The sequence below is a fragment of the Ceratotherium simum genome, chromosome 18 (genome assembly GCF_057802395.1).
Source record: "Ceratotherium simum simum isolate JZ-2026a chromosome 18, ASM5780239v1, whole genome shotgun sequence".
NCBI lineage: Eukaryota > Metazoa > Chordata > Mammalia > Perissodactyla > Rhinocerotidae > Ceratotherium > Ceratotherium simum.
This window is the reverse complement of record NC_141917.1, coordinates 14896224-14905410: the sequence shown is the minus strand read 5'-3', so window position 1 is coordinate 14905410 and position 9187 is coordinate 14896224.

Sequence of the window (9187 nt, the reverse complement as noted above, 5' to 3'; positions counted from 1 at the left end):
TCTAAATCCTGCCACAACTCCTTTCAAGAGCTTTTGTCTGATTAAGATAATTCATTTCTAGTCTGATCGAGAAAAAAAAACCCACAAAACTTCCTGGAAATAGTGTGTAATTTAAAATAATTTTCTACTCAAAATAATCTTTGCTCTGCAGTTTGTAGAGCATTGTAGCATTCCTGAGTTCTTTGCTTATTTCCTGCTACCCCAACATGTCCCATGCTGTGTCTCCATGCAAACCCATACACATACTCACATTGTGTTTAAAACAGAACTAAATAAAAATAGTCATTCTTTCAGGAGAATACAATGGCTGGCTCAACAAACCACAAGTCACAAATAGGAGGTAAGGAGAGCCTTTTAGACTTTATTTCTGGCAAACAATTTGAGCCAGTGTACCAAAAAAAGTGCCTCTAGTCTCGTATTCTCTGCTAAAATTATCTCAAATAATGAATATAGAGGAAGCTACCAAATCAATTTCTTTTCATCAGTTTAGGGGTTTTGACCAACTTCTCTATCACTGTACAACCAATCATAACTCCCATGCAGATGTCCAACTTGGCCATTATCATAGCTAAGTGGTTCAGTTAATACATTCTCAAATCAATATTTTAGTCACAAACCATCACCTCAGGCTTTTATGATCTTCTTTTATTTCCTTCCATTGTCATCAATATTTTCTGGTAAATTTCATAATCCCCCTGAGCTTGAACTTGCCTAAATAGTCACTCTATTATTAATTGCTAATATTATTAGAGAGATCAGCTCTCCACTATTGAAAATCTAAACTGACAAATAATGAAAGTTAGTAATTAAAGTTAATTTTATAAGATATTAAACTCATTGACATGTAATAGACATTTAGTAAATATTTGCTAAATGAATGAATGAACTAATGAGTAAATTAATTGGCACATATTTCTAAGCTGCAACGTAAAGGATTGATGTTTGAAGGAGATTACACCTTTTTCGTATCTGAGCATTGTCATCTACTTTAAATTGTTCCTCTGGTTTTTCTTTATAATTACAAATGTGTTCCAGTTTTGAACTATGCATTAGAAAATTACTTCTCCCCATTTGCTCAGACACTCTGGTCAGTGAGAACTTTTTGCAAACTGTGTGCTCAGGCTTTCTCAAAATTCCATATCAGTTCTATGCACAAACAAGAAAGAAAAGATGCTGTGGCCCTTAGCTTAAGCCTTGAAATCAAGCTTTATTCTTCTACCTGGTACCACATAGCTTAGACTCTGTGCTGAGAGCCTGATCCCTCTTTCCTAATCTTTGGCCAGGGTTACTGATCTTACCCTTGCAGACCAGTAGGTCCTGGGCTCTTGGCTCTCCAAGCTTCTTCTCAGAGTTTCTGATCCCTATTACCTGACTTCCATGTTTCTTACCTGCCTGGGACCCATTGTGTCCATTGACTCCTCCATGACCAACTAACTTCTTTGGACCAGAAATCTTGACCTAGAATTCCAAGACCAATCTCTCCAGCCTATTGTGTCCCCCTTTTGCCATAGCCACTTGGTATTTTACCTATGCATGGAAGGAAAGCTAGGGCAAGTGTACTCCCTTTATGAAATTCATTCCTGAACTAGCCTTTATCTTATCTACAGCCCAGTTCCACCTGTCAACCCCATTCCAACCCTCACTACAATTTCTCAGTCTTCCCTGACCTTTGCTTTCTCAGTCTAGTGAGCTACTTATTTGGCTGTTTCTGGACTCCATGGGCCTGCGTTATTTCCCAACTACAACTTTATCCTCTTTAAATTGGTATAGCATCGAAAACAAACAAACAAATAAATAAGCAAAGAAACAAAAACAAAAGAAACCAAGAATTATTTTTTCCTTGGGTCAAACACCCCCTACTTATAAACTGGTGGATAATACTGACCATCTAGTGTTCCATAGGGATCTCAGGTGTAAAAAATGGTAACAATGCTTCTGTTGAAAAGGAACAGAAATAAGACAGTGTTAATGCTCAATCTATGTGAAGGCATAATGGCCACCTACTCACCTAATATTCTGCTGGCATATGCTGGACCTTTAGTGCAAATTAGAAAATTTCCCCATCCAGGTAGATGATTCACAAAAAAGACACCCACTCTGAGTGTTTGACACCCCAGAAGTTGATCCAGTCCTAACAAACAGAACCCCAGCTACGCTGCCCCACAGTAAGCCGGGTACTTCCTAATTATACTTTAACCTCCGTGTAATATCTGGGAATCTAGAACTCAATAGAATAATTTATTGTTCTTAAGTATAATAAAGGTTATAGAATATATTTGTGTGTGGAGCGGGCCTCCTGAGCCCCTCACTCCCCTTAAGTTCTGATTACTGATTGCTCCTTGTGGTAGACTGTTTTTGGAAAAGACACAACAATAACCCCACATTTAACGCCAAAAAGGAAGGGTGGAATATTGATTTAAATTTTTATTGTTCTTGTTTTGATCATCCCATTCCTAACAAAGACAAACATGGTTAGAAAACGGCATGGAAGATGCAGACACACAGGGATAAAATGTCCATACTGTGAGTTTTAACATGTGTCTACCTGAGCATTTCCAGATGCAAAAAGAAAGAGATAGATTGCAGACTAATCAGAGGGACATGCCTTATTTTACGTTTTTATAGTTACTGTGTATCTTTTCCCTCAAACTAGAAAAAAACCCTCCCTAGTGAGAAATAGGAGATCGAGGGAGGAGAAATGTAAAAATTCTAGATAACTGACGTCGAGTTTTCAATTTTATAGTTTTCCAAACTGTTTGGAACATTTTCTCCTTTGGGGGGTAGACATAAGACTCTGATTTCCATCCAAATTTTAAAAAATAAAGTTTACCCCCAAAACTGATGAGAGAAGAGAGAAAATGCTTGTTTGATAAATCAGGAGTCATATGACAACTGGAACAACTCTAACCAAAGACACTATTTAGCTCTACTTTATATTTGGGATTAGAACATGTAAGTGTCTTGTCCTTCACATACAACTATCGCTGTGGGAAAGTTGCTTTGCGAGTTCTGCTCACATTTCATTCTTTGAAGGGTCTCAAGACAAAGTCACCTGTGTGATCTATTTTACACTGCTGAGAGAAATACGCTAGTCAAAACCACCACTGGATTTTGAGAGCCCTGGTTATAAAGAGCCAGATGAAAACAAATACTTGAGAAAAGCTTCCCTAGAAAACATATCTATTATTTAGAGAAGGAAAACCCTAAAACAAAATGTCATGATTAATGTGAACAAAAAAGTATACATTTTATATATAATTCATCACTCAATAATTTAATTCACACAAATAAAATCACACAAATAATTTCCATTTCTCATTGCTTCTATGATCAGTTTCCACACCCTAGTACACTAACACCCATCTTCTTTTCTCTGAATGTGATATTTTTTTTTCTGCAAGGCAACTTAATCTTTATGTGTTTCAACTTCATACTATTTATCCCATTTATATGAGCTCATGAGAATATTATTCAGCCCTTCTGCTCCAAGAGATATGAAAGAGAGGAAAAGACTAGACAGAAGAACTCTTAAAAAGAAAACACAAGTCAGAGCAAATACCTAAGGGAAAAATTAAACATTGGTACTTGAAATGTTTGAAAAAGGAAATAAAATTGGACGCTGGCAAAAATTGCTCAGTAGAAATTATTCTTGAACTATTGCAATATAAAAGGCTTTCACTTGTTACCAAAATTTATTTATGTTCAAAGGGGCACAAGGAATTCTTTGGGGGTGATGGAAGTGCCTTGTACCTTGATTGTGATGGTGGTCTTACAGGCGTGTTCAACTGCAATACTCATCCAATTGCACACTTTAAATGAATGCAGTTTATTGCACATAAATTATACCTCAATAAAGTTGATCACAAAAATAAAAAGAAAGTAAAACACTTATTTCCGTTGCTTAGATGAGAGTTAAAGTGTACTGAAAATAAATGATCTGTAAACCATTGTCAACTTTCACATTTCCACAAAAGCTATTGCTTTGAATGTTTTCTTATACTCCAGTATTTCTCAACAAGATTTTTAAAAATTATGATATATCACAAGCATAATATTCATTTGCAATCACAAGAAAAATCACAGGAAAAAGTGGATGTTATAATTTTTTATTTCTTTGTTATTTGATCTAAAACTTAGAGTTCTACCCTATTAATGCTGAAAAAAATGAAATGTTTTACACTTTATGGTAGAATATAGCATCTATGGATTGGAAGATAAGAATCTGACATATGGTAACTGTCAAGAATTGTGAAGGATCTGAGCATTCACCCTGCTTGCAAGCTAATAAGTTAGCCTGCCAAAAGTTTCGTGGATGCTGGTAGAAGACACAAGACTTCTGATCAGAGACAAAGGACAGTCTATTACTCACAGCAGTAGCAGTAGCCAAAGTATCAGCAGTTTGATGACAGTTCCTGAGGCCCCTACTCTTGCAAAATGATGCAAAGAGGGCCAGGTGACATCTGCATACATAGTGGGTTGTGTTATAGTAGAGGAACCCTGAATTTAGGGAACCCAAATCTTTTATAATGGGCAGTAAGCGTGCCTGCCCTTTGCTCCAGAGAGGAACACTATCTCTATCTTTCAAGGCTATTGGCAATACACATATCCATGAACAGATAGTCCAGGACAAAGGACAGTCAGTTCCTCACAAGACACATAGAAATACTCAAGTCCTGTGGAAAATTGTCTTCCAATGATAACAATTCTATTGTTTGAGGAAGCACTTCAATGTACCTTGAATTCTTTAAAGGAAATTATAACTCATTTACTAAAGATCTCTGGTCATCCAGATCCAGTTTTTATGTTAATAAGCTTATATAAAAGTGTGTACTCAATTTGAGTCAGAATACTAAAAACAACACCACAAAATGTATACTAATTAATAGTCAGAAAAATAGACATGGCAATGATCAGCCCACCCTCCAAGGCACACACTGAACTTCCTTGTAAATCACCTGTGCAATCAACGACAACCCAACTGTTAACAGCTCTTACAAATGATGAGCTGCTTGTCCATGAAATTCATTTTTCATTCACCAAGGTGACGGGGGTTGAAATGAATCCAGGCTTTAAATCACCTGCTCATATTACACAAAGCACATTTCTTTAATATGCTAAAGAAGCCAAAATTGAGGAGTTTTATTTGGCTTCCAGCCTGCTGCTATTTAGAAATAAGGTGCCAATATATTCCATTTCAAAATAAGTATATCCCCCATCAGCTCAATAACTGAAGCCAGAAATCTGTACATCGTTCTGGATTCCAGTCTCTCTTTACCATCTCACAGGTGGTCAGTTGCCCACCCCTGCCATCTTTATTTAATAGCTATCATATCTGCTTGTGAGCAGAGACTGTGCCTTTTGTCTGAGTATCAAAGCACTTCCCATTATGCCAGACACATAGTAGGTACATAATAAAAGTTTGTGGAATGAATAGATCTACTACTTTATTGTTATCAAAAAACAGTGCACAAAGAGACATAGGAAAAAAGTCAATTTTTTTAGCAAACATGGGTTCTACCTTCTAAATAATTATAGATATTTTCACATAATTGATAACACAAGTTTATATTGTATTTAATGGAAACCCCCAAATCCCATTCAAAAATGGCAAAATTTCTTCTCTGGCCCTTGCTTAGACCAGCTGGCTGCACTTAACTGTTTAGACTTTAGTTTCTTAGGGAAGAAGGCGCTATCATTACTAGAGGTATGCATGCCTGGGTAAAACCTGAGCTTTGAGCTTCAGGACACTGGTGGCATGCTTGGCCCAGTCAATTTGATGCTGTAAAGTCTAAAATCATACCTGAAATGCCCGTTCATTAGAAATTAGTTGTGTTTATTTAGGGCTATTTTGCTTGTAACCAAGTAGTTATTCTCAAAATATACAGCCTCTGCTAGGGAGGATGCAAGGAGAAAAATCAAAGAAATTCGTCCCCAGTTCTCAAGGAAAAAATCTTAGGAACAAGTTCTCTCTATTAAAAAAAAATAGTAATAAAAAAATATTTTAGTGAAAAGATAAGGTCCAGGCATGTTATGACAATTTAACCATTTTAATATGATGTAATAGTTTCCCCAAATGTAGGTACAGTAGTATTTGCTACCCAATGGGACAATGACTTGGGAGAGCATTTCAGGAAGAGCTTTTAGTAACTGCCTCATGCAGACTTAGCCTTAAGTATGAGAGTGTCTACACAGTGAGCATTCCACTATCCCCTGGACTACAAAGCTTACTCTAAGGCAAGAAAAAGTGTTTTCAGTATACAGATAAGTCAAGACCCCATTCAAAAAAATAATTTAAAAAATTCGTATTTTAAAATTAACTTAAAATTAAATAAATAACAAAATATCTATAAATCATTTTACTCAAATTGCTTCTTGGGTGCTAACATTCATTCTGTCAAGTGTAAACTGTAAAATGTTTACAGTTCAAATAAGAAAAAAAATGAAGCACAATTAGAAGTGGTACCTGTCAGAAAACTTATTCAGAAAACTAGTTATATTCATAATTCCCACCATAACATCTTAGTCTGCTCAGGACACCATGACAAAATACCATAGACTAGGTGGCTTAAAAAACAGAAATTTATTTCTCACAGTTCTGGAAGCTCAGAAGTCCAAGATTAAGGTGCTGGCTGATTTGTTTTCTGGTAAGAGCCCTCTTCTTGGCTTTCAGATGGCTGCTTTCTTGCTTTTCCCTCACACAGTGGGTGGTGGGGTGGATTGAGATTGCTCTCTGGTGTGTCATTTTATCAGGACACCAATCCTATAGAATTAGGGCCCCACCTTTATGCCTCATTTAACCTTAATTACCTCCTGAGGGCCCTGTCTCCAAATACAGTCACATAGTGGGTTAGAGCTTCCACCTACAAATTTTTAGGGGAAACAATTCAGTCCATAGCACGTACCATAAAATGTTTTTAAATTAATTTTTCAGGTTTTGATCCAATTTTGAAAAACATAAATTTGGTGTCTGTATTTTAAATCACACAAGTATTACATAAACAAATTCTCATTCTGAAAAACTTAAATAAAATAACCTTTCAATCTAGCCATCCTCATCACATACCTCTGAGCACTTTTTTCTTCCCATTTACCTAGAAAGTGCTAGAATTATTACAATGTCTACCGTATAGAGAACGATTTTTTTCAATAGAAAGAGCCACCAAAAGTGAAATGTCCTGCATTAGAAAATAGTGATTTGCTTATTGCTGGAAGTTTTGAAGCAGACACTTGACTGTGATTTGGGAGGAGTGTTATAGAAGAAATTCAAAGTTTGGATGAAGGGCTGAGAGTATGAATTTTAAGGAGATCTCTTCTTACCTTACTCCACATGATTCCAACCCATAATTATTTCAAAGTTATCACACACACGCACACTTCCTTGACTTCACTGAAACCCACTTTCCCCGAAGGATTCTGCTTCTTCTCTCAAGTGGGGACTGGGAGCTGTGTTTTCTTTCAAACCCCAAATATCTCAGGGCTGGAAGTGGAACTGATGCAGTGTCTTCCTGACTACTCAATGCCATTTCCAGACAAATGGTTGCTCTCTCCTTTGTAAGCTGCTCATTTGAGCCGCTGGCCATAAGAGCCTCTTCTCCCTGTAGTCATCACTTCATCATCTGGTCACTCATTTAAAATTTAGCACTGATCCACAGCCTTCCTTTCATCTCAAGCCTGCCATCATGCTAGGCAAATTCAACATCATGTGGATGCAACATCACCTTGGCCAGCAGTATCCTAACTTGATATCCAATGATCTTTTCCATCACTTCCACCTCAAGTACCAACTTCCACAGTCACACCATGAATTTGGTCATCATTAGAAACTGCACTCCAGATAATTCCACGATAACACATTCACGTACACACACATATGCACACACATACACACGTCACCTTTAATCTCTTCTCTTCCGGTTGCCTTGTTGTGGTCCCCTCACTGCAACCCTTCTCCCTGCATCAAGACCTGTAATCCAATGACACTTCCACTTTCTCTACATCTATCAGCCTCCTCAACCCTCCACACCTCTCCATCAGTACAATCAGTGCCACCTCCCTCCCTCTTTTCTGCCCCCAGCTCATGGCTCCGTAGTTCATCTGTTCCTATTCATGCTTAAGGTCTCATGGTAAATATCACTTTTGTAGGAAAGGTTATCCCAACTTCTAAGCTAGATGAAGTTCCCTTGTTAAACCATCTTATAAATTCTGTGTACATTTCTTCAAATATAATAATGATCTTATTGTAATTATGTCATTGTGGATTTGAACATGGGAGGTCTTTTTCATCCGAGATTGTAAATTGGTTGAGGGAAGAGACCCTGGTTGTTTTATTCTCAACTATATGTCTAACTAGCATCATACCTGGCACATAGAAGATACTCAAGAAATATGTATGGAGTAACACACACACACACACACTTTTTTTATTTTTTCTTGAGGAAGTTCAGCCCTGAGCTAATATCCATGCTAATCCTCCTGTTTTTTTGCTGAGGAAGACCAGCTCTGAGCTAACATCTATTGCCAATCCTCCTCCTTTTTTTCTCTTTTTCTCCCCAAAGCCCCAGTAGATAGTTGCATGTCATAGTTGCACATCCTTCTAGCTGCTGTATGTGGGACGCGGCCTCAGCATGGCCTCACAAACGGTGCGTCGGTGCACACCCAGGTCCCAACCCGGGCTGCCAGTAGCCGAGCGCACGCACTTAACCGCTAATCCACGGGGCCGGCCCCTCGACACCCGCTTTTAAACAAAGTTTTATTCCAGTAGATTAATATCTGTTTTACGCAAGCAATGTTAAATCAAAAAGAACATTCTTTTTTTTTTTTTTGCTGCCTGAAACCAAAACTAATTGCAGCCACTTTTGAAAAATACAAAAACTTACAAACAGCCTCTTCCTGATTTGCAGGATAGAACTGTCTCCTTTCTCTGCTGGATATTCACTGGCTGAGAGAGGTGCCCTACCAAGAGGTTCAGCCCTTCTGTAGCAGAAAGTGTAAAGAGAAGCAGCAAGGATAAACGAATATGTGGATAGGAAAGAAAGTCAAAAGGTCCTTGCAACTCAAAGATGCCAAGAATAAACTTGCAATCAGAGCCTGTATAACACAGGAGGGAAGAGGGAATTCTAGTTAAGAGCAGAATTCCTTAAAGATAGTTACATTCGTAATCAAGCTCAAAGATGATGGAAACACGAAC